The sequence below is a fragment of the Bos indicus x Bos taurus genome, chromosome 19 (assembly GCF_003369695.1).
Source record: "Bos indicus x Bos taurus breed Angus x Brahman F1 hybrid chromosome 19, Bos_hybrid_MaternalHap_v2.0, whole genome shotgun sequence".
In the NCBI taxonomy this organism is placed as follows: domain Eukaryota; kingdom Metazoa; phylum Chordata; class Mammalia; order Artiodactyla; family Bovidae; genus Bos; species Bos indicus x Bos taurus.
In genome coordinates, this window is record NC_040094.1 from 64,011,268 (window position 1) to 64,033,374 (window position 22,107).

General features: G+C 54.7%; 1 long non-coding RNA gene across 1 annotated transcript; it reads right to left on the reverse strand.

Moving 5' to 3' along the window:
* Positions 1 to 3,553: 3,553 nt before the first annotated feature.
* On the reverse strand, positions 3,554 to 12,109 carry LOC113878253. The gene is made up of 3 exons (XR_003506953.1): positions 11,788 to 12,109; positions 10,825 to 10,944; positions 3,554 to 4,078 (listed from the first exon to the last, which is right to left on the reverse strand). It is a non-coding gene; the product is annotated as an uncharacterized LOC113878253 (long non-coding RNA).
* Positions 12,110 to 22,107: the final 9,998 nt, after the last annotated feature.

Sequence of the window (22,107 nt, forward strand, 5' to 3'; positions counted from 1 at the left end):
CCCTCTGGGTGGTAGAAGCTCTAACCCCGTCAGTGCACGTGGGCGCATCAGAGATGCCGGGGCGCTTGGGCCGCAGAGGAGAGGATGCCTGGGCTGGACTGAAGAGAACGGGCAGCCACTTGGCCAGGCAGGCAGAGCGGCTGAGACATGCAGGCAGCAGAGAGAGGATGGAGAGCTAGATGGCAGCCCAGGTCGGGGCGTGTACAAAACACGGTTCCCTAGCCCTCCCGCAAACGCCCTATGCGCCTCCCGTCCTTCCAGCAGGTCTTCTTCAGTTCAGTTTGCCAAAGTCATTTTTGTTGTCTTCTCTCCTCAAAGTACCTTCCTTTCAACTGTAAGCCTAAAACTCTTAAAAAATGTCTTTAAAAACAAAACATCTCAAGAAAAACCAACTCTTGCCCACCTACTCTCTGTCAATAGGACTTGCAGTTGTGAGCAAGATGAGAGCTCCTGTCTGTCTCTGACCCCTGCGGTGCCCGGCTCAGGATGGGAGGAGGAAGACCGATTCCAGGGCCCAACTTTTGGGTAGAGGACGTCAGCTGTGGGAGGAAGGGGAGTGCATTCACGTGGTCGAGGTGATGAATGCCACTCCCAGCTACAGTCTGCTCATCCATAGTCACAGGGCCCCTGATGTTTGGCTGGACATGTGGCTGCCGTGAATAAGACATGTCCCAGCCTCTCTGAAATGTTGGCTTAAAACTCAACATTCAAAAAACTAAGATCATGGCATCCGGCCCCATCACTTAATGGCAAATAGATGGGTAAACAATGGAAACAGCGACAGACTTTATTTTCTTGGGCTCCAAAATCACTGCGGATGGTGACTGCAGCCCTGAAATTAAAAGACACTTGCTCCTTGGAAGAAAAGCTATGACAAGCCTGGACAGTATATTAGAAAGCAAAGACTTTGCCAACAAATACCCATGTAGTCAAAGCTATGGCTTTCCCAGTAGTCATGTATGGATGTAAGAGCTGGACTATAAAAAAGGCTGAGAACTGAAGAATTGATGCTTTCAAACTATGGTGTTAGAGAAGACTCTAGAGAGTCCCTTGAACAGCAAGGAGATCAAACCAGTCAATTTTAAAGGAAAACAACCCTGAATATTCATTGGAAGGACTGATGCTGAAGCTGAAGCTCCAATACTTTGGCCACCTGATGTGAAGAACTGACTCATTGGAAAAGACCCTGATGCTGGGAAAGATTGAAGGTGGGAGGAGAAGGGGACGACAGAGGATGAGATGGTTGGATGCCATCACCAACTTGATGGACATGAGTTTGAGCAAACTCTGGGTGATGGTGAAGGACAGGGAAGACTGGCATGCTGCAGTCCGTGGGGTCGCAAAGAGTTGGACACGACTGAGTGACTGAACAACAACAGCAACCCAGCCTCTCTTGACAGCAAGGAAACACATGCAACTAAGCTTCACCTAAAACAGAACTGGCATATGCAACTTTCACTTTCAGGAACTGTCCTTAAATGATCATGTGTTTCCTTTTCCCTTTCCCTTCTTCCTTCTAACTGGAATGTAGATGTGATGCCTGGAGCTCCAGCAGCCATCTTGGGTCACAAGATGACTATGTGACTGGAAGCCATTATGGAAAAACAACGAACTAGGAGCTGGGTCCCTGACACTAAGCAAACTGCACTAGCCATACCTCCATGTTTCTTGACTATGAAAAAGAAATATAATTTTACTTTGTTAAACTATTATCCCCTTTGACATTATAACAAAGATCCCTTTGATCTTACAGTCAAATCTGATCCCGTGATGTTTCCATGAGTGCCTCTGAGCCTTTCTGTTTCTAGTTGTGGCCCATTCAGTCCCTTCACACAGATGTGGGCCCCTCATGACACACATCTAATGATGTCCAATGGCTCTCCATCACCCTTAGGACAAGAAATCAACAGGTTGGCCATTCAGGGTCTTAGCTTGGAGAAAGCCAGTTTAATTCTTCCTCCCTGCCTGATGCCCGGGCTATGACATTTAAAGGAGATGTTGGTGAAGATGGCAGGGCTGTGAACAGAGCCTGGGGATGAAGGCCCCTAGCCAGTCATTGGAGGAAGATGGAAGATTAAGCCATGTGTAAACAGGGAGAAAGGGAAGCCCCATGGGTGACTCCTAGAACTTTGGCCCTGACAGATAAGATGGTGGAGAGGGAGCCCAGCTCATCACTGGGGAGTCGGCAGGGACCTACCTCCTTGGGCTCCAAGAAAGAGTGGTTCCTTAACTGAGATGAAAATAATTGCTTGTTAGATTCCTGAGAAAGGAAATCACATGACCCGTTCAGTCCCCATCTCCTTTACTCTGGCACCTTAATTGGCTATTTGTGTGTCTAGAATGAATATTTAGGAGATTGCAGCCATGACCCCGAGGGAGTGGACTTTCTGTGCTCATCCCTCATTCAGGGTGCTGGTTCTCCACCTGCCTGATGAAAGGGGCCTGGAGGACCACAGATCGTGCTCTGTTTCTCCGTGGTCACTGCCACAAAATGCCATCTGTTTCCAAAGGCCGTTTGACCAGTCTCTCTGGGGCAGAGATCCATTCTATTGCTGTCCCAGAAGCCACAGTGGAACCAATAAACGTCTGATTAACAAGTCCAGCTTTTCACAAGTGGAGATGCGAGTTTGGAGGGAGGAGAAACCTTCTCCACTAGCTTGCACCAGAGCTGCTCTTCGGGAAGGAGGCTTGACCAAACGTTCAGTTCTCATGACTGGGGTTCCGAGAGCAGGGGCCGCACGGTGGGTTCTAGGGGTGCTCTCTTTCCGGGTTCCTCTAGGGGCGCTCTCTTCCCGGGTTCCTCTAAGGGGCACTGTCTTCCCGGGTTCCGCTGGGGGCGCTCTCTTCCCGGGTTCCACTGGGGGCGCTCTCTTCCCGGGTTCCTCTAGGGGCGCTGTCTTCCCGGGTTCCGCTGGGGGCGCTGTCTTCCCGGGTTCCTCTAGGGGCGCTCTCTTCCCGGGTTCCGCTGGGGGCGCTGTCTTCCCGGGTTCCGCTGGGGGCGCTGTCTTCCCGGGTTCCTCTAAGGGGCGCTGTCTTCCCGGGTTCCACTGGGGGCGCTCTCTTTCTGGGTTCCTCTAGGGGCACTCTCTTCCCAGGTTCCTCTAGGGGCGCTGTCTTTCCGGATTCCGCTGGGGGTGCCCTCTTCCTGGGTTCCACGCCTCGAGGTGGCAGAGCACTCGCTCCTCGGCATCAATCCCGTAATGGTGGCCCCACTCCGACTCCTGCACCCAAATTTAATTACTTCCCAAAGGCCTCACCTTCACATTCCGTCACATCAGAGGTTAAGACGTCAACACATCAATTTTGAGGGAACACAAACATGCAGACAACAGCACGTAGCTTTATTGAGCACTTGGTATCCGCTAACAGTTTAATAATTATTACATGCTAAATACACAATTAACAAGCCCCTGGTGGCTCAGACAGTAAAGAATCTGCCTTCAATGCAGGAGATCCAGGTTCGATCCCTGGGTCAGGAAGATCCCCTGGAGAAGGGCGTGGCAAGCCACTCTTGTATTCTTGTCCAGGGAATCCCATGGACAGAGGAGCCTCGTGGACTACAGTCCATGGGAGAGCAAAGAGTCAGACACGACTCAGCCACAGAACAACAACAAAATTTACAATTATTATATGCTAAATAGACACAATCACCCTTTCCATTTGACCAGTGAGGAATGGAGGCTGGCACAATGTGTAACTTGCCTGAAGTTTACCCTGTGAGGAAGGGGGAGAGCTATTAGGGTCTCAGGACCACACACTGGACCATGACCTGCCTGGTAGCTCTCTGGCCTGCAACCCCTCAACTCTTCCCCACCAGCCTCCTCCTCCCCGTCTTTCAAGACACGCAGAGTGTCTGCACTGCTGGGCCACAGGAGGACCAGGACTGGGTGGGGTCATCACCGGGCATCTCCCCGTGCATCCCGGAAGGTGCTGTGAGCTGTTCAGACAGGGGCAGGGTCCGGTTTCTCGGTGGAACAGACTGTGGTCTCACCTCCAGGAGCAGCCGCCTCGAAGGCACAGGGCAGGGAGGCAGACACAGACAGCGGGTCAGGGAGCAGCTGCCCTGGACACCTCTTCCCTGGAAAAGAGGAAGTCTTCAGTTTTTTAAAAAATAAACACCCAAAGCAAACCAACATCTTCAGAGGCATTCTGTGTGCTCTTCTGAAAAGATTTGAAGCTTTCCACTTCTTTCCTCTCTCCCTCCCTCTCATACACACACACACACACACACACACACACACACTCCCCAGCCTCCTCCACTCTCTGAATCCTGTTTGTGAATCTCAACCTAGCAAGCTGCCTTCTGGGGCATCTAGAGTTGGTATTAGTGGCAATACCAAATAAATGGATTCTTTCCCTATGCTTGACTGCCTGTGTCTAAACTCAGAATGATTCCTCCTAAATGAACAGGAGGTTGCTTTTTTCTCTCCTGTATAAAGTGCAGCTGGTGGCAGCCTCCTTGTCCTGGATCGGGCTGCACCTGCGACAACTCAGCTTTCTGTTTGTTCCTCTTAGAGGAGCCCCTTCTTTGCTCTCATGCGTGCCCGCGTTGGAATGGTTTGCTTGCCTCTCACCTGGGGAGTACCAGCGAGGCTTCTTAGAGGCTCCTCAGTGGCGCTGGCAGGAGGCGCCGAGGCTGAGCCTGTGCCCTCCCTACTTCCACAAGGGTTCCCTGGGCAGCTACTGTGTGCTCGGTGCTCAGGTGGGTGACACTCTCCAGTGACTGGGTTCTCTCCCCACGGAAAGGGCGCGCACCAGCACAGAGCACGGCAGACGGTAAACATGTGTCAAGTGAGTGACCGTTTGGCACTGCTACCCGGCAGATGGCACGAAGCACCATGGCTGTCTGCAGCTCACCCGTCACCAAGACGCAAGGTCATCAGTCTCACTGCCCCTGGACCTGGGCCTAACTCATCTTTCTTTGCCAATGGAATACAGTGAAGATGACATGTGATTTCCAGGCTTAAACTTCCAGAGCCCTGGCTCCAGTGAATCCTTCCATTCTTGCAGCCGTGGAGCCCTGAGCCGTCATGTGAAGGAGTCCAGACGAGCCCGCTGTGTGATGGGAGACACGTGCTACCTGTCATCCCAACCAGATGTCAGCTGGCTTCCCAAGGCAGCACCCCCCTCGCTGCTTGGCAGTTCAGTGTGTGTGCCTGCTCAGTCACTCAGTCGTGTCCAACTCTACGTGACCCCATGGACTGTAGCCCACCAGGCTCCTCTGTCCATGGGATTCTCCAGGCAAGAATACTGGAGTGGGTGGCCATGACCTTCTGCGGGGTGTCTTCCCGATCCAGGGCTCGAACCTGTGTCTTTTACATTTCCTACACTGGCAGGTAGGTCCTTCCCCCTGAGCCACCTGGGAAGCCCTGGCAGCTCAGTAAAAACACCTGAATCAGCTCAGCCAACCTGACCAAACCAAGGCCAGCTGCATCTGACCCAGCTGATATGAGAACTGCTGAGATAAGCTGACTCTGTGGCCTAAAGAAATGATGACTGTTTTATAATCCTTAATAATGTTTTTCTCCCAGCTTTTCAATTAAAAAAGCAGTATATGCTTTTATAGAATGCTTTGGAAATACATAACACTACTGTTGTCAGGCTGTATTCTTGAGACTTCCCTGGTGGTCAAGTGGTTAAGACTTTCCTTCCAATGTGAGGGTTGCAGGTTCGATCCCTGGCCAGGGAAATGATTCTTTGCAATTAACTGTGTATGCTCTATTATATTGATGTATACAGTGGAAGTCAGAAATATATTCAAGGGCCTAGATCTGATAGATAGAGTGCCTGATGAACTATGGACTGGGGTTTGTGACATTGTACAGGAGACAGGGATCAAGACCATCCCCATGGAAAAGAAATGCAAAAAAGCAAAATGGTTGTCTGGGGAGGCCTTACAAATAGCTGTGAAAAGAAGAGAAGTGAAAAGCAAAGGAGAAAAGGAAAGATATAAGCATCTGAATGCAGAGTTCCAAAAAATAGTGAGATAAGAAAGCCTTCTTCAGTGATCAATGTAAAAAAATAGAGGAAAACAACAGAATGGGAAAGACTAGGGATCTCCAAGAAAATCAGAGATACCAAAGGAACATTTCATGCAAAGATGAGCTCGATAAAGGACAGAAATGGTATGGACCTAACAGAAGCAGAAGATATTAAGAAGAGGTGACAAGAATACACAGAAGAACTGTACAAAAAAGATCTTCACGACCCAGGTAATCACGATGGTGTGATCACTGACCTAGAGCCAGACATCCTGGAATGTGAAGTCAAGTGGGCCTTAGAAAGCATCACTACGAACAAACCTAGTGGAGGTGATGGAATTCCAGTTGAGCTCTTCCAAATCCTGAAAGATGATGCTGTGAAAGTGCTGCACTCAATATGCTGGCAAATTTGGAAAACTCAGCAGTGGCCACAGGACTGGAAAAGGTCAGTTTTCATTCCAATCCCAAAGAAAGGCAATGCCAAAGAATGCTCAAACTACTATACAGTTGCACTCATCTCACACGCTAGTAAAGTAATGCTCAAACTTCTCCAAGCCAGGCTTCAGCAATACGTGAACTGTGAACTTCCTGATGTTTAAGCTGGTTTTAGAAAAGGCAGAGGAACCAGAGATCAAATTGCCAACATCCGCTGGATCATGGAAAAAGCAAGAGAGTTCCAGAAAAACATCCATTTCTGCTTTATTGACTATGCCAAAGCCTTTGACTGTGTGGATCACAATAAACTGTGGAAAATTCTGAAAGAGATGGGAATACCAGACCACCTGACCTGCCTCTTGAGAAATTTGTATGCAGGTCAGGAAGAAACAGTTAGAACTGGACATGGAACAACAGACTGGTTCCAAATAGGAAAAGGAATACGTCAAGGCTGTATATTGTCACCCTGTTTATTTAACTTATATGCAGAGTACATCATGAGAAACGCTGGACTGGAAGAAACACAAGCTGGAATCAAGATTGCCGGGAGAAATACCAAGAACCTCAGATATGCAGATGACACCACCCTTATGGCAGAAAGTGAAGAGGAATTCAAAAGCCTCTTGATGAAGGTGAAAGTGGAGAGTGAAAAAGTTGGCTTAAAGCTCAACATTCAGAAAACGAAGATCATGGCATCCAGTCCCACCACTTCATGGGAAATAGATGGGGAAACAGTGCCAGACTTTATTTTTCTGGGCTCCAAAATCACTACACATGGTGACTGCAGCCATGAAATTAAAAGACGCTTACTCCTTGGAAGGAAGGTTATGACCAACCTAGATAGCATATTCAAAAGCAGAGACATTACTTTGCCAACAAAGGTTTGTCTAGTCAAGGCTATGGTTTTTCCTGTGGTCATGTATGGATGTGAGAGTTGGACTGTGAAGAAGGCTGAGCACCGAAGAATTGATGCTTTTGAACTGTGGTGTTGGAGAAGACTCTTGAGAGTCCCTTGGACTGCAAGGAGATCCAACCAGTCCATTCTGAAGGAGATCAGCCGTGGTATTTCTTTGGAAGAAATGATGCTAAAGCTGAAACTCCAGTACTTTGGCCACCTCATGTGAAGAGTTGACTCATTGGAAAAGACTCTGATGCTGGGAGGGATTGGGGGCAGGAGGAGAAGGGGATGACAGAGGATGAGATGGCTGGATGGCATCATTGACTCGATGGACGTGAGTCTGAGTGAACTCCGGGAGATGGTGATGGACAGGGAGGCCTGGCGTGCTGCGATTCATGGGGTCGCAAAGAGTCGGACATGACTGAGCGACTGATCTGATCTTATCTGAAGGGCTTCCTCAGTGACACAGACAGTAAAGACTTTGCTGGCAATGCAGGAGACTCAGGTTCGATCCCTGGGTTGGGATGATCCCAACCCAGAAGGAATGGCTATTCCTTATTGAAGAAGGGAATGGCTATTCACTCCAGTATTTTCATCGATGTAATTTCCTGAAACAGTCCCTGTGAATGAACATTTGTATTATGTTTTATGTTCTATCTGAACTAGCATCATGATGAATATACTTGCAGAAATAGTTTGTGAAATACTTCCTTAGGACAGATTATTTTAAAATGGAAATGCTGAATTAAAGGAAAGCTCCATTTTCAAGGCACTGAACCACATTGTCTTCTGGTTACATCAGTGTCTCCGTTCATTTTCTCAGCAAGTGAGCAAACACTCACAGTGGTGAGGTCCCTCAGACACACAGCTATCTGAGTCAGGCCAGTGCTGAGACGGGCCCCAGTGTCAGACACAACCTCACTGCCTTCAGGAAGCAGTCATGTCTCAGGGAGGCCCTCTGGGTATGTGATCCAGCCCATACTGTGTGTGGAGCCACCCGGCCTCATCCCACAATCACTGAACACACAGTCCCAGCCTCCCCCTCCAGGAAGCCCTCCTTCACCTGCTCAGCCTGCAGCCATCGCCTCCTACCAGTTGCCCCTTTAACCAGCATTTCCCGACTCCACGTGTGCTCAGTCATGGTTGACCTCGGAAACCACTGAGACACTTGACAGATTCACAGGTGCCAGGATGACTGTGAGGGGGACCCAGGCAAGGGCATGAAGGCAGGACGGTGCTCTGCTCCCAAATGTCTGCAATCTCTCCCCAGGGGAGATGCTGTTGAGTTGGGATGTAAGGAATGGAGGGAGGTTTCCTCAGCAGACAGAGCAGCCACACGGGCCGGGGTGGGGACAGCCTTCCACTTCACGCCGCCCTCTGACTTTCAGGCAGACACCGTCCAGGGCAGGCGTGTTTCTCCAGACTCCGGGGGTGTGGGTGCCCCCTCTACTCACGCCTGGGGTTTGTTCTGTCCCCCCAGCCTCTCCCCCGTGCCCGTGGGCTCCCCGACCCCCGCTCGTGTCCACGTGGAGACGATCCCGCTCTGGCGAGGGGCGTGCTCCTTTCCTCCCCTCTCACATAACGCCTGTCACCACGTTCCGGCAGCCCCAGTTGCTCTCTGGTGAAAATAATAGATAAATAATTCTTCACAAAACTAATTAGCAGAGAAGAAGATGCTAATGTGTTTTGCCAACTGTGTCTCCCCAGCTCACTGCCGGCCGGCCCAGGGGATGGGGGGGGAGGGGCTCGGGCTGTCGAGGGGCGGCAGCTGCAGCCTCAGGGCGGCTGTCCCCCTGCTGGTCAGCCATCCCCACCCCACCTGTCACCCGCACCCCAGCCGGTCAGCCGTTCCCCTGCCGGTCAGCCGTTCCCCTGCCAGCCACGTGGACTCTGCCTTCACGACACACAACACCTTCAGGGGGTGGGCAAGCCTGTGCTGGGACAAAGCCCAGGTTCTGGAGCCACAGACCTGAGTGGGTTTCAGCCTCTGCCGTTTCCTGGTCAGGGGACTTCCGTGGCCTCAGTCTTCTCCTCTTCGAGATGGGTTGCTGAGGATGCTGGTCTCCCAGGGCTGTGGCAAGGCCCCAGGGTGCCAGGCGGTGCGATCTCCATCTTACAGTTGAGAACCCCAAAGCTCACGGGGGTGAAGTGACCTGCTCATGGTCAGCATGCAGGGAACCAGGACGCCTGGTCCAGTCCTCGCAATCTCACGTCGAGCAGTCCTCCAGCCTAACGGGGACCCACAGCCGCCCCCGCAATAGCCCAGGGTCTCAGATCCCACCTCTGACATGGGACAGCCGAGCCAACTCCCCCCTCCACCCAACCACCAGGGCGGACCGCGCATCCTGACAGAGAGAGTTCTGTGTTCGGGAAGCCTGTTTCGATCAGCACTGGGATCTGACAGTGGGGCCCACCGCCGGCATCAGGAGGTTCCGGGGGACCCCTGGGTGGGCAACCTCAGCAGGAGGGCGAGGTGGGCTGGTCCCCGGCCAGCAGCTTTCTTTGCTGCCCGCCAAGGTTTTATTATCTGGCTGGATGAGCGGGTTCCAGATGGTGCAGCAGGTTCCTAGAGATTTCCTTTGACCGTTGTTGTGCACACTTGACACTTCCCTTCCACTTTGCTGTGGAATCAGGAAGGGTCTGGTCTGGTCTCTCACGCAGTAACAGGAGGAAACCAAGGCCCAGAGACACGGGCCCTCACTCTTTCCCAGCACCAGTGTCTTCTCCAATGCATCAGCTCTTCTCATCAAGTGACCAAAGTACTGGAACTTCAGCTTCAGTCCTTCCAATGAATGTTCAGAGTTCCTTTGGGATTGACTGGTTTGATCTCCTTGCTGTCCAAGGGACTCTCAAGAATCTTCTCTTGAGTTGAGGTTGCTTTTTCCCACAAACCACTCCTCCCCAGGCGTGGAGCTAAGCTGCCTTTTCTGCCAAGGCTTTTCACCTTGCTTGGTGACACTAACCCGAGGCCTGTTCCCAGCCCGCCTTTCTTTCTTACGTGCCTCCGCTACTGGTGCCGGAAATTTAAAAACTCACTTTTCCAGTTTTCTTCAAGCTAAGGATGGACATCGACTTATAGGTGGAATCTTCTGGAAGCTTTGTTTTTCTTGATTTAAGGGAACAGACATGGCTATGACCACCTCTTTCCTCTTTTTCCTGCCGTGAAAATGTCGGGAGCTACAGCAACCATCTTGCAACCGTGAAGATAACGAGCAAATACGTTGAGGATGGGGGCGCAAAAAGAAAGAAAGATCCTAGATCTTTAATGACACTCTTGAGATGTTAAACCAGCCCCAGATGGCTCACCTCCAGACTTATCAGGATGTGGGATAATTAAAAACATTTTTATTGTTTAAGTCACTGTTAGGTCTCTACATCTCACTGCTGGAAGTGTTCCAGAAACAGATAAGGGCAGCCTTTACTGCTCCAGTTCCCCAGGCCAGGGTCCTAGGAATAAAATCCACCCACTGCCTCACCCTCCACATCTCACAAGCCACCTGCGGATCTCACCTCCTCGATGTCTCTCCTTTCCTCTCCAGGCCATGCTCAACTGTTCACTTCACAGGTCAGAATCTCCTGCTGCCTGTCTCCTCTCCAAAGACTCACCCCACGGCAGCCAGAGGGATTGTCCTAAAATGCAGACACTGCATATAGACTAGTGTCCCTTTTTTGCTTCAGAACTTGTCCTGGCTCCCCCCTGCCTCCAGAATAAAACCTAAACTGCTTAGCAAGGCGAACACAGCCCTCACAACTTGGCTCACAAAGTCAGCCATCCCTCACCTTGCACTTCTTTTAACATTTCCCAAAAGTCACCATCTGGCCATGCACCCCAGACTTGGCCTCCTCTTTTGCCCTGGCCCCAGCCCAGAGGCCAGCCCAGACACAGGTGGGTCCCTCACACCCTCCGCTGGGCCTGCTTCTTTGGCGTTCACACCACTCTCTCTATTGCTCGTTTACTGACTTGCTTTTTTCTCCCTCCCTTACCAGAAAGTCAGTTCCTCGGCACCAGGGCTGCATGCATTGTTCACCCTGTGCCCCGGTGCCCGACACACCGCAGGGCCGTGATAAATGTGTGTGGAGTAAGGCAGTGAATGAGTGAGTGAATGAATGGGGCCAGGCATTCGGGAACCTGGGGAGCCGGCTGCTGGGAGGAGCTGACGTCTGGGGTTTTTGCAGGGAGGAGAGAACAGCAATGACCTCAGACTTTGAAAACCTGCTAAATAACCCGGCTTCCTGGAACCCTGCCCGGCAGCTCTGGGGAGCAGAACACCCTTCTACGTGCAGACAGAGCTGAGTCCTTCCTCCCAAAATAAACTGTCTGAAGACACCTGCCACTGGGGAGCCATCTTGTCTGGGAATGTTGGAGGGAGCGGCCGCCAGTTCGGAGTCCCGTCTGAGGTCCCTCTGAGGCATCCCGTCCGCTTTCTTTCCTTGGGAGGGGAGGATGTCTCAGGGGCTCCCAGGCTGACACACCTGCCTCCCGTGGGGAAGAGTGATGGGACGAGGGCCGGGGGTGCTCTTGGTGACACAAGGCGCCGTCTGTCCCGCTGGTGAATACAGAGCGGTTGTGCGGGTTACGCAGCCCTCCTGTGACATAGCCGCACAGCCCCGCAGGCTCCCGCGGCGTAAAGAAGGTGAGACAGAGAATTATGAGACCTGGAAAAATGCAAATTGGAATCAATTAGCTCTCTTCTATGAGAGCTGCTCATAGAACATTAACTGTCCTAGCCCTGGCATGTGTGTGTGTGTGTATGTGAGAGAGAGAGAGAGAGAATGTGTGTGAGAATGTGCATGAGTGTGCGTGTGAGTGTGTGAGAGTGTGTGTGTGCATAAGCATGTGTATGTGAGTTGGGTGTGAATGTGTGTGCATGTGCATGTAAGTGTGTGTGAGAACGAGCTTGTGTGCATGTTCATGCGTGTATGCACATGCATCTGTGAGTGCATGCCAGTGTGTGTGCACGTGTGTGTGAGTTTGGTATGTGTGTGTGTGCATGTGTATGAGTATGTGAGTGTGTGTGTATGTGTGTGAGTGTGTGTGCGTTAGCATGTGTGTGTGCATGGCATGTGTGAGTATGTGTATGTGTGTGTGAGTGTGTGTGCACATTCGTGTGTGTGTGCACATGCATGTGTGTCAGCGTGTGTGCACGAGTTTGTGTATATGAGTGTGTGTATGCATGTGTATGTACAAGTGTGTGTGCGAGTTGTGAGAATGTGTGTGTGCACGAGCATGTATATGCATGAGTGTGTGTGCGTGTGTGTGTGTGTGAGAGAGAGAGAGAATGTGTGTGAGAATGTGCATGAGTGTGTGTGCGAGTTGTGAGAGTATGTGTGTGCACGAGCATGTGTATGCATGAGTGTGTGTGTGTGCATGAGCATGTGTATGTGTGTATGAGTATGTGTGTGTTTGTGTGAGTGTGTGTGTGTGGTTTGTGTTGAGGGGATCTGCTTTCTTACAAGTGGCCATCTCGCCATCTAAACAGCCCCCAGGCAGCTCACTGCTTCCTCCTGGGTCCGCACCTCCCTGGGGAGGGGCCGGCCACACAGCATGGAGGGTGTGGGAGGAACTCCAGCCACGGCCCCGCAAGCCCAGCATGGCCTCTGTGGGAGCATCAGGGGGGCTGGAGTCCTTCCAGCTGCAGCCGCAGAGTCAATGCGATTTTAGGTTTCATTCAGGAAGCCGCAGTTCCTGAGCTGATGTCTTCAATCAAGTAGACGCCAGCGGCTGCAGAGGCCACACCGGCTTCCCGGGCGCCAGGCACAGGGACTGCGAGTCACACAAGTGTCAGGATGGCGCTGCCCACTCAGCTCCCAGCAGCGGGTCCTGAGAGCTGGGGCTGGGCACGGCAGCAGACACGCTGCGTGTCCTGGCACCAGGCAGGACTGGGACGGGTCGGGGAGGTGAGTGGCTGCCGTCCGCTGCTGTTTCCTTCTCAGCTCTGTTTACAGAAACCTCTGTCAAGGTCGCCCTGACGCCGTCCAACTCAGGTCTCTCCCCGCCCCCCTCGGGGCCTCTGCCTGGCCCGAGCCAGCTCCCTCTCCTGCCCAGACACCAAGTCTCCCTCTCGGCGTCTCCTGACACCCTCTGCTCCCTGCTCCACGCTGATGCTAGTCTCTGGAAGGTCTGTGCATGTCACTCGGTTTCTAGCTTCTGAATTCACTCAATGACATCCCACCCTTTCAAGAAAAGATGCCAAATCCTTTGCGACCCAGCTCTTGAGTCTGCTCCAGCCTTGGCCCCTGCCCTCCTGCCAGCCTGACCCCCAGACGCCCAGACACTCCCACTCCCACAGGCGGGCCTGTGCGCCTGGCCTGGAGGGCTCTCCTACGCTCTTCTCATCATCTGGGGACTTTGTGCAAGTGTCTGCAGCCTCCGAGACCTCCACCCAGCCTGGGCGTCCTCAGCCTGTCTTGTCTGTCGCAGCTCCTGGGTGTGAATTCCCCTCGCCCATCTGTTGCCTGGCTCCCCTCATGGCCGGGAGCTTCCTAAAGGCAAACTCGAGCCTTTGGTGTCTGTTGATCAGCTTAACTGCTGGAGCCTGCCTTTAGGAGTGTGTGTGTGTGTGTGTGTGTGAGCGGCGAAGGATAGCCTGTGTCTCCCGGGCCCGGTGCTGAAGGCACGGGTGGGGGACGGAGTGGGCCGGGTGGACAGGAGAGGAGGCCCCAGCGTCGGAGGACACCAGCATTCTCACCCACGTTTGCCGTTTGGTTCGGCAACTACATGACTTGGAAGTGGGTCTGGTTGAGAGACGACCCAGCTCTGAAGGCATCAGGAAACACCACTCCTGCAAGTGCTGGCTTCCCAAAGTGGCCACCCCAAACTGCAGAAGTCCCCCCTCTCTTGCCAGAGCAAGCCCGCCCTGGGGCCTGTCTAAGGGGGGGCCCTTGGGAGCCGAGGTGGTAGGGGGTTGGGACGGTGGCCAGAGGCACCGAGGGGAGAGGCTGGCTCCCCTGACAGAGACCTGGGTGTGAATCTGGCCTCTGCCACTAGAAAGGTGTATGTAGGTGGAAAACCACGTAACCCTTTGAGCCGCAAGCTTCTGTGTAAAACTGGGGCAACGCGGCCTGGGGGCGGGGATTGAGCGATTTAAGGAGGTCGAGGGCACAGAGCACCTGCTGTGACAGTCCCTAGGCTGCTGGGGGGTTCGATCACATGGTGTGGTCACCATGGCGACCCAGGGACTGGACAAGCTGGAAAAGGAACAGTAAGACAAGACCCCACTAGCGGCGCCACAGGGAGGGCGGGCACTGAGGGTCCCCAGGCTCAGTCTCTGCTGCTGCTAAGTCGTTCCAGTCGTGTCCGACTCTGTGCAACCCCATAGACGGCAGCCCACCAGGCTCCGCCATCCCTGGGATTCTCCAGGCATGAACACTGGAGTGGGTTGCCATTTCCTTCTCCACTGCATGAAAGTGAAAAGTGAAAGTGAAGTCGCTCAGTCGTGTCTGACTCTTCAAGACCCCATGGACTGTAGCCCACCAGGCTCCTCTGTCCATGGGATTTCCCAGGCAAGACCACTGGAGTGGGGTGCCATTGCCTTCTCCAAGGCTCAGTCACAGGAGGAGGGAATTCCGGCTCCTCCTTGAAGCCCCGCCATGGGCCCCAGGGCTTTGGCCACGGACAAGAAACCGAGAGTCTGCACTTGACCCCAGCCTCCCAGGTCCTCCGCTGACCTCCCCCTTGCCCTTCTGGCTGCCACGTGGGACCAGAGCCCAGTCCACCCCCCAAGCAGCGGGGGCTGCCACCCGCCCAGCCCGCAGAGGACAAAGTCCGGCCCCCAGCAGCCCCCAGCCCAGGGGCGTGCCCCCCCAGAGCCAGTGCAGCCTGGCATGGCCAGAGGCAGCCCTCCACAGGGACCGCTTTGTCAGCAGCAGATGAACGGAACTCCTTTCTTCATTCTGGCTGGCATCCATTCCAGCTTTCATCCCTGCTTTTTCGTATTAGAAAATAACGGTAACTCTGCCCTAAATAATCACTTGTTACGCTTCACGGTTAATTTATGGAGGGCTGGCAGGCCCGCTCAGCCTGTGACCACGGCTCCATCTCCACTCCCTTCCCTCCTTGGGGCCGTCGAGCTGAGGACGGTGTGGGGAGGAGAGGGGAGCGGGCCACCTGAGGGGCTCCGGGACTCACCCAAGATGGGTCAGGGATCCAGGCCAGCTGGGAAGAGTGAGCGGGGCAGGGCGTCGCCTCGCTCAGCCTACCCGCCTCCGAGCCGGGCTGCCCGCTGGGCCCAGCACACTGACAAGCTTCGTTTTTGATCCACTGTCTCTGATTTTGACTCGCTTTGCTTCTGCCTGATTTCTCTGATCGGGTCTGTTTCCCACTCAAAACCTTCTCAGACTCCCTTGCAGCTCCCAGGAGGAGACTCAAGCCTGTGTGCCGAGGTCTCCAGGACGTGGCTACTGGGCCAACCGCGTGTGTCCGGGGCCTCCCCAGCCCCCACCCTGCTGGCTCGTCTCCTCCCAGGTCTGGGCTGCCAACCTCTCTCCCACCAGCCAGTCCTTCCATCCACCCGCCAGGGGCCCGGCTGCCCACTCTGGACTGTGACTGGTGGGGAACATGCCTCCTTAGCCCCCAGAGCCTGGTGCCGCCCTGGGCCTTCGCACACCTTAGGGCTGCTGCAAACAGACCACCACCTAAGGCTTGAAAGAGCATGGATTTCCTGTCCTACAGTTGTGGGGGCGCCCTGGGCTAGAGTCGAGGTGTGGGCAGGGCCGTGGTCCTCTCCAGACACCCTGGGCGGGCACTGCTCCCCACCCTAGCCAGCTTCCAGAGTTGCCCCTCCGTGCTCACACCCTTTCCTTCATCTTCAGAGTCAGCGACGGGTCCAGCCTCCACAGCACGTCGCTCTGACCTCCTCTCTGCCTCCCTCTTACGCTTTCAAGAATGCTTGTGATTCCATTGGAGTCCCCCAGTAATCCAGGATCACCCCCTGTGTGAGGGTGTCTGAGGAGCAGCCTTAATGCCACCTGCAGCCTTAACCCCCTCACGTGGTGAGGTGTGCACTTACTCACAGTTCCAGAGATGAGGACGTGGGCTTTCCCTTCATGTGGTAACGTGTGCGCTTACTCACAGGTCGCAGAGACGAGGACGTGGGCTCCTCTGCGGAGCCTCCCACAGAGGGACTTGGACAAACGCACATTGAGCGAAGACGAAGAGTGAAATGAACCTGCAGGCTTCGTGGACCGCGGCCCGCGGCAGGCAGAGCGCACGCAGCTCGGGCCTGTGTGTCGCTGAAAAGGGCTTCTCTGGACTCACGTGCTCAACAGATGATCTGCTCAGAGGAGACCGCCTAGGCCGGCTGCCCACTCACAGGGGCTGCAGTGCCCCAGCGTCCGCGCCCCGCCGTCCACGTGGCCGTGGAGAGCACCTGCCCACCCGCCTCAGCCCCGCCGCCCATCGCTGCCCCAGCACACGCGCCCCAAACGCACGCAGAGAATCACCTCTGTACTCCCTTCTCTGACACTTTCGATGAACTCTCCCAGCGCAAGTGGGTGGATTCCACCCTGGGAAACCTTATATAGATGAAAATCTGAATTCACCAGCAGAGTCTTCTGGCAGTTGGTTACTCATCACCGAAGGGCCTGGCACAGGGCCTCTTCAGAGCGCAAGTTTCAGGGAGCATTTTAAGGCAGGAGGTGTGCTAAGCTGCACCCCTCTGAGAGGGCCAGAAGCCTTGCTGGGCGGGCACTGAACATTCTGCTGCCTACAGGAGCCAACCAAGGAAGCAACGGGACTGACAGCCAGGCCGGGGAAGGTGTGTAAACATCATTTTATGCCAGTGACGTGAGACACTTCAAAACACAGCCCCTAATTTTGCTTGGGCGGCTTCTTCTCTCAAGCCTAGACCAAAGTTAAGTTAGCTGACTCCCCGCCACCTCTACAGACCCGGGACCTGTTGCTATAGCAACCAATTGATTTCTGCAAGTGCATTTTAACTTTCATCCAATGTTCCATTGGACAGGAAGTTTCTCCTTCTGGGAGTCTGACTTCTGCAAGCTCGCTCTAAGCCCACAAACCCTTCTTCTCTTCTGCTGCCATAAGGGTTAATGCACATACTTACTCCACAGGGAAAACAGTTTAAAAACAAGGCTTTTGGAGAAGAGAGAAAAACAAAGCAATTACATTTCCAAGCCTGCCGTCATGAGATAACAAACGTGTAGGGTTCCGGGAGAAGCTCGGCCCGTAACTGCGGGCTCCTTTCTGCTTCTCCCGTCCCTGCATGGCTCAGGGAGGCTAGCCTTTACCTTTTCTTTCAGTCAATACCCAGAGCTCTGCCGGGTCCTGTGTGCGGTGGAGAGTCAGATCCGAACAAGAGAAAGACGGCCACATGCCTCCTGGGGTTTGCTGTGTGTGTGTGCACGTGTGCGTGTGTGGAAACAACTGAGACGAAGCGTCTGTCCCTCTGTCACTGAGTGAGCTGGCGACAGGAGCTGAGAAGAAGGTGCGCGAGGAAGGAGACAGCGCTCAACTGCAGGCGGAGGGTCCGGACAGGCGTCGCAGAGAAGCTGACCCTGAAGTTGAGACCAAGAGTCGAGACCCACCAGGAGAAGAAAGAACTTTCTAGACAGAGGTCAAGCCAGGTGTATGTCGGCATTGAGCTGGACAAGAGCTTGCTGAGGCCGAGGCAGGAAGGGGGACCGGGTGGCCATTGGCAGGAGGACAGACCTGGGCGAGACACAGGGCAGCGGGCGGGCTGCGGCGTGAGGGGCCTGGTCGGCATTAGCACTCGACCTCCAGGCTTGGAAACCTGGACCTGGGTGTCCAGCAGAGGCGCGAAGGCATTTCCAGACCCCTCTGGCTGCCCCCACTGTCTCCCCCTGTCCTCCGGTAAGAACACTTGACTCGAACCAAGGCCTGCCCCTCTCTGGGACCGTCTCATCTCAGATCCTTGGTTGCATCTGCAAAGACCCTTTTCTCCTCATAAGGTCGCCTGTTGCCTTCATGGGTTCTAGGGGTGAGAACACAGACATATCTCTTTTGAGGGGGCGGTCACCATTCAACCCACTGTATCTGTCACCTGAGTCAAGGAGTTAGTACATCACGCTTACTCTGCCTAATCAGTCATCTAATACCACCAGTCCCGGGGCAGACACCGGGGAGACCCTGGGGAATGCAGTTGGCTGATAGAAGAACCAACAACCAAAGCCTTTGCTTCTCAACCAGCCTCATTTTCAGTTGGTTTTTAATTCACCGTCAATTTCTCTAAAGCGATGTTTTAGAAACCAGCATTTCTGTCTGGTAGGACTGACTCGCAGTCAATACACTGGAGAGAATTTGACTCATCGGGGAGACTTCATGTTCAGCAGTGGCTGCAGCCACTCTTCCGCTGCTCTGGACCCAGCCTCCAGGCCTCCTTCCAGAAGTGGCTAATTGTTCCAACACCTGCCCTCCAAGGAAGAGACAGGCTATGGTGGTGAGTTCTCTGCATCACCTTGGCTGGGCTGAGGGATGCCCAGCCAGCTAGTTAGACGCTCTCAGGCTGTCTGGGAGGGTGTTTTCCCAGAGAGGAATGCACTTGTCAGGAAGCAAGTGAAGGACATTCACACTTGTCAGAGTGGGGGGCACCGTCCAATCCGCCGAGGGTCTGAGTAGAACAGGAGGTGGAAAAGGATGAGTCCTCTTTCTCTCTTGCTGAGCTGGACACCATCTCCCGCCCTCAGACATCAGAGCTCCTGCTTCTTGGACCTTTGGGCTCAGACAGGTTTTCATCACCAGCTTTCCTGGTTCTCAGCTTACACAAGGCACATGGTGGGACTGCCTGGCCTCTGTGTTTGTGAGCCAGTTTCCACAGGGTCTCTCCTCTGGGGTGTATACACATCTACATTCTCCATACCCGCTGCTTATATACATCTACATCCTCTGTATTTGCTGAGTATATATATCTATATGCGTCTATATCCTCCGTATCTGCTGCGTATACACGTCTGCATCCTCCGTACCTGCTGCGTATACACGTCTGCATCCTCCGTACCTGCTGCGTATACGCGTCTACATCCTCTGTATCTGCTGCGTATACACGTCTGCATCCTCCATATCTGGTGAGTATACACATCTGCATCCTCCGTATCTGGTGAGTATACACGTCTGCATCCTCCATATCTGCTGAGTATACACGTCTGCATGCTGGGGACAGACCTCTCATCACACCTGCCCTGTCCTCTGCAGCCTCCTCACTCCTCTTCCGATGTGTGCAAGGTCCTCACCTGTCGTGACAGCACCAACTGTGGAACCTAAAGAACATCGTCCACTATGGGGGGATAGCATCTGCCCAGCCTCCAGGCAGAGGACCCCACGCGCGTCCAAGTTAATTACAGGCACCAACACTTAGAGGATGAGATGGCCAGATGGCATCACCAAGTCAATGGAAATGAGTTTGAGCAAACTCCAGGAGATGGCGAAGGACAGGGAAGCCTGGCATGCTGCAACCCATGGAGTCACAAAGAGTTGGACACGACTGAGCAACTGAACAACACACTTAGGTTTAGGAACCCACCTGCTCCTAAGAACGCTCTCCCAGCATTTTGTCTTCCAGGGACCCTGCCCAGCCCGGTGGCTGCCCCCTCGGACCGTCCTTCCCTCCAGTGTGAAGAATCCGTCCCCTGTGATCCGAGACGAAGGGAGCCAGGCCCCTGCATCGGGTAAGTGATGCTGCCAGAGGGCAGCAAGAGGGCATGTGAAGAGCCCAAGGACAGGAGGACCTGAGCAGCAGCTTCTGTTTCCAGGGATGCGTGGGCCAGTGTGGCTGGAACTGGGCTGCCCAGGGGTGAGGCCAAGGGGGTCTCCAGACCTGGGAAGGGCCCCTGTCACTGGGGAGGCCTGGCCTGAGGAGGACGCTGCCCACTCTGTCCCCTCGGCTGAGCCTTCCGGGCGGTGGAGTCCGTCTCCGGGTCGGCTCGGCCATGCTGCACCCCCTCTGCTCCAGCGCCAGCTCCACCTTCAGTGTCTTGGCCCCCGGGGCCTCTCCACTCTCCTCCCAGGGGCGCCCCTGAAGCCACTTCAGGCTGTGCTCCACTTGTAGTGAAGTCCCAAGGCAGCTGAGTTCAGAGACACGATTATACATCATGGAGAAGTGGCAGCTTGGCACCACATGAGCTCCACGGCTTCTGCTGGTGACCCAGGCAGGCCTGGCCTCTCCCCAGAGCCAAGGCCCCTCAGTGCCCACAGCCCAAACCGGGCCCGGCCCTGGCGGCTCCCACTGGGGCCTCCTACAAGGTGACAAATGTTGGTGACCTGCCTTCCTCATCTGTCCATGGCCATCACCAAGATGCCCCCAAAGGCATCCCAGACAGTTAGTTCTTCTTTCCTTTTCCCTTTTGCTTTTTTCCAAATATTTATGAAGAGATTTTCCATGTATCCTGACACATCTTCTCCACCGTGGGTGTCGGCTGGGAGGGCCCAGACAACAAACTCCAGAAGGTATTTTCCCCAAAGCAGCATCTGGCTCCATTGGCAAGTACAGCGGGCAGCTCGCTGGGAACCGGCCGAGGCAGACGGAGGAGGAGCCCAGGGCGGGGGCCCCCAGCCAGGCATGGAGGGTCCAAGCTCCCCGAGAGCAGGGCCTGTCCACCTCTTGATTCCCACAACACGGAGCCCCCGTGGGAGCCCCGAGGCATCGTGGGGTCCCCAGCCCCCATGTGAGCCCTGAGTCCCCGTGGGAGCCCCGAGGCATCGTGGGGTCCCCAGCCCCCATGTGAGCCCTGAGCCCCCATTGGAGCCCCGAGGCATCGTGGGGTTCCCCAAACCCCATGTGAGCCCTGAGCCCCCGTGGGGGCCCTAAGGCATCGCAGGGCCCCCCCAACCCCCATGTGAGCCCTGAGCCCCCGTGGGAGCCCCGAGGCATCTTGGGGTCCCCAGCCCCCATGTGAGCCCTGAGCCCCCATGGGAGCCCTGAGGCATCGCGGGGCCCCCCCAACCCCCATGTGAGCCCTGAGTCCCCGTGGGAGCCCCGAGGCATCGTGGGGTCCCCAGCCCCCATGTGAGCCCTGAGCCCCCATTGGAGCCCCGAGGCATCGTGGGGTCCCCCAAACCCCATGTGAGCCCTGAGCCCCCGTGGGGGCCCCGAGGCATCGTGGGGTCCCCAGCCCCTGTGGGAGCCCCCCTTCGTTTCTCACCCTTCAAGCCCTCTGACTGCTGGCAGAGCCCCTACTCTCTCCCAGGTAAACCGGGCAGGTGGGGTGGGGACTGGCAGGATGCTGGAGGGGAAGGAGCTGGCTCAGTCCCCATGTCCCCAGGCCCTCCCATCGCAGGGCCTTCTGGAGTCAGAGCCACAGCTCCCCTGTTCTCCCACCTGCCAGGTGGAAAGGCAGGCAAAGGCAGGACAGTGTGACCCACCCTGGGCAGAGGGGTGCCTCCTAGAATCTCTCAGATCACACCCGATGGACAGCTGCCTGCCCTGCTGACCCCAGGGCACAGCCGGCTCAGCTGATGCCAGGACTGCCCCCGTCATTCCCTGTGAGTTACCAGAGACCGAGCCAGGCTGCAGGTGCCAGTGGCGAATTCAGCTGGGAATCAAGTGCTTTCCAGGAGGACTTGGGTCCAAAGCTATCCTGGCCCTGTGCCCTGATCCTTTGCCCGCCTGTGTATTAGGAATCCCTTGGTAGCTCGAAAAACATGATGCCCAGAGCGCACCCAGAGGGGTCAGGGCCTAAAGTCCCTAGGCCCTAGGACGTTTCTCAAGTCCCCCTAGGCCACTGTCAAGGGTGTTCAGAGTTGAAAATTACCGCGCTGCAGGAAGAACAAGTTCCTTGGAGTCCCAATCCTAGACCAGGACTCAGCTCTCCTATCTGCTAGCT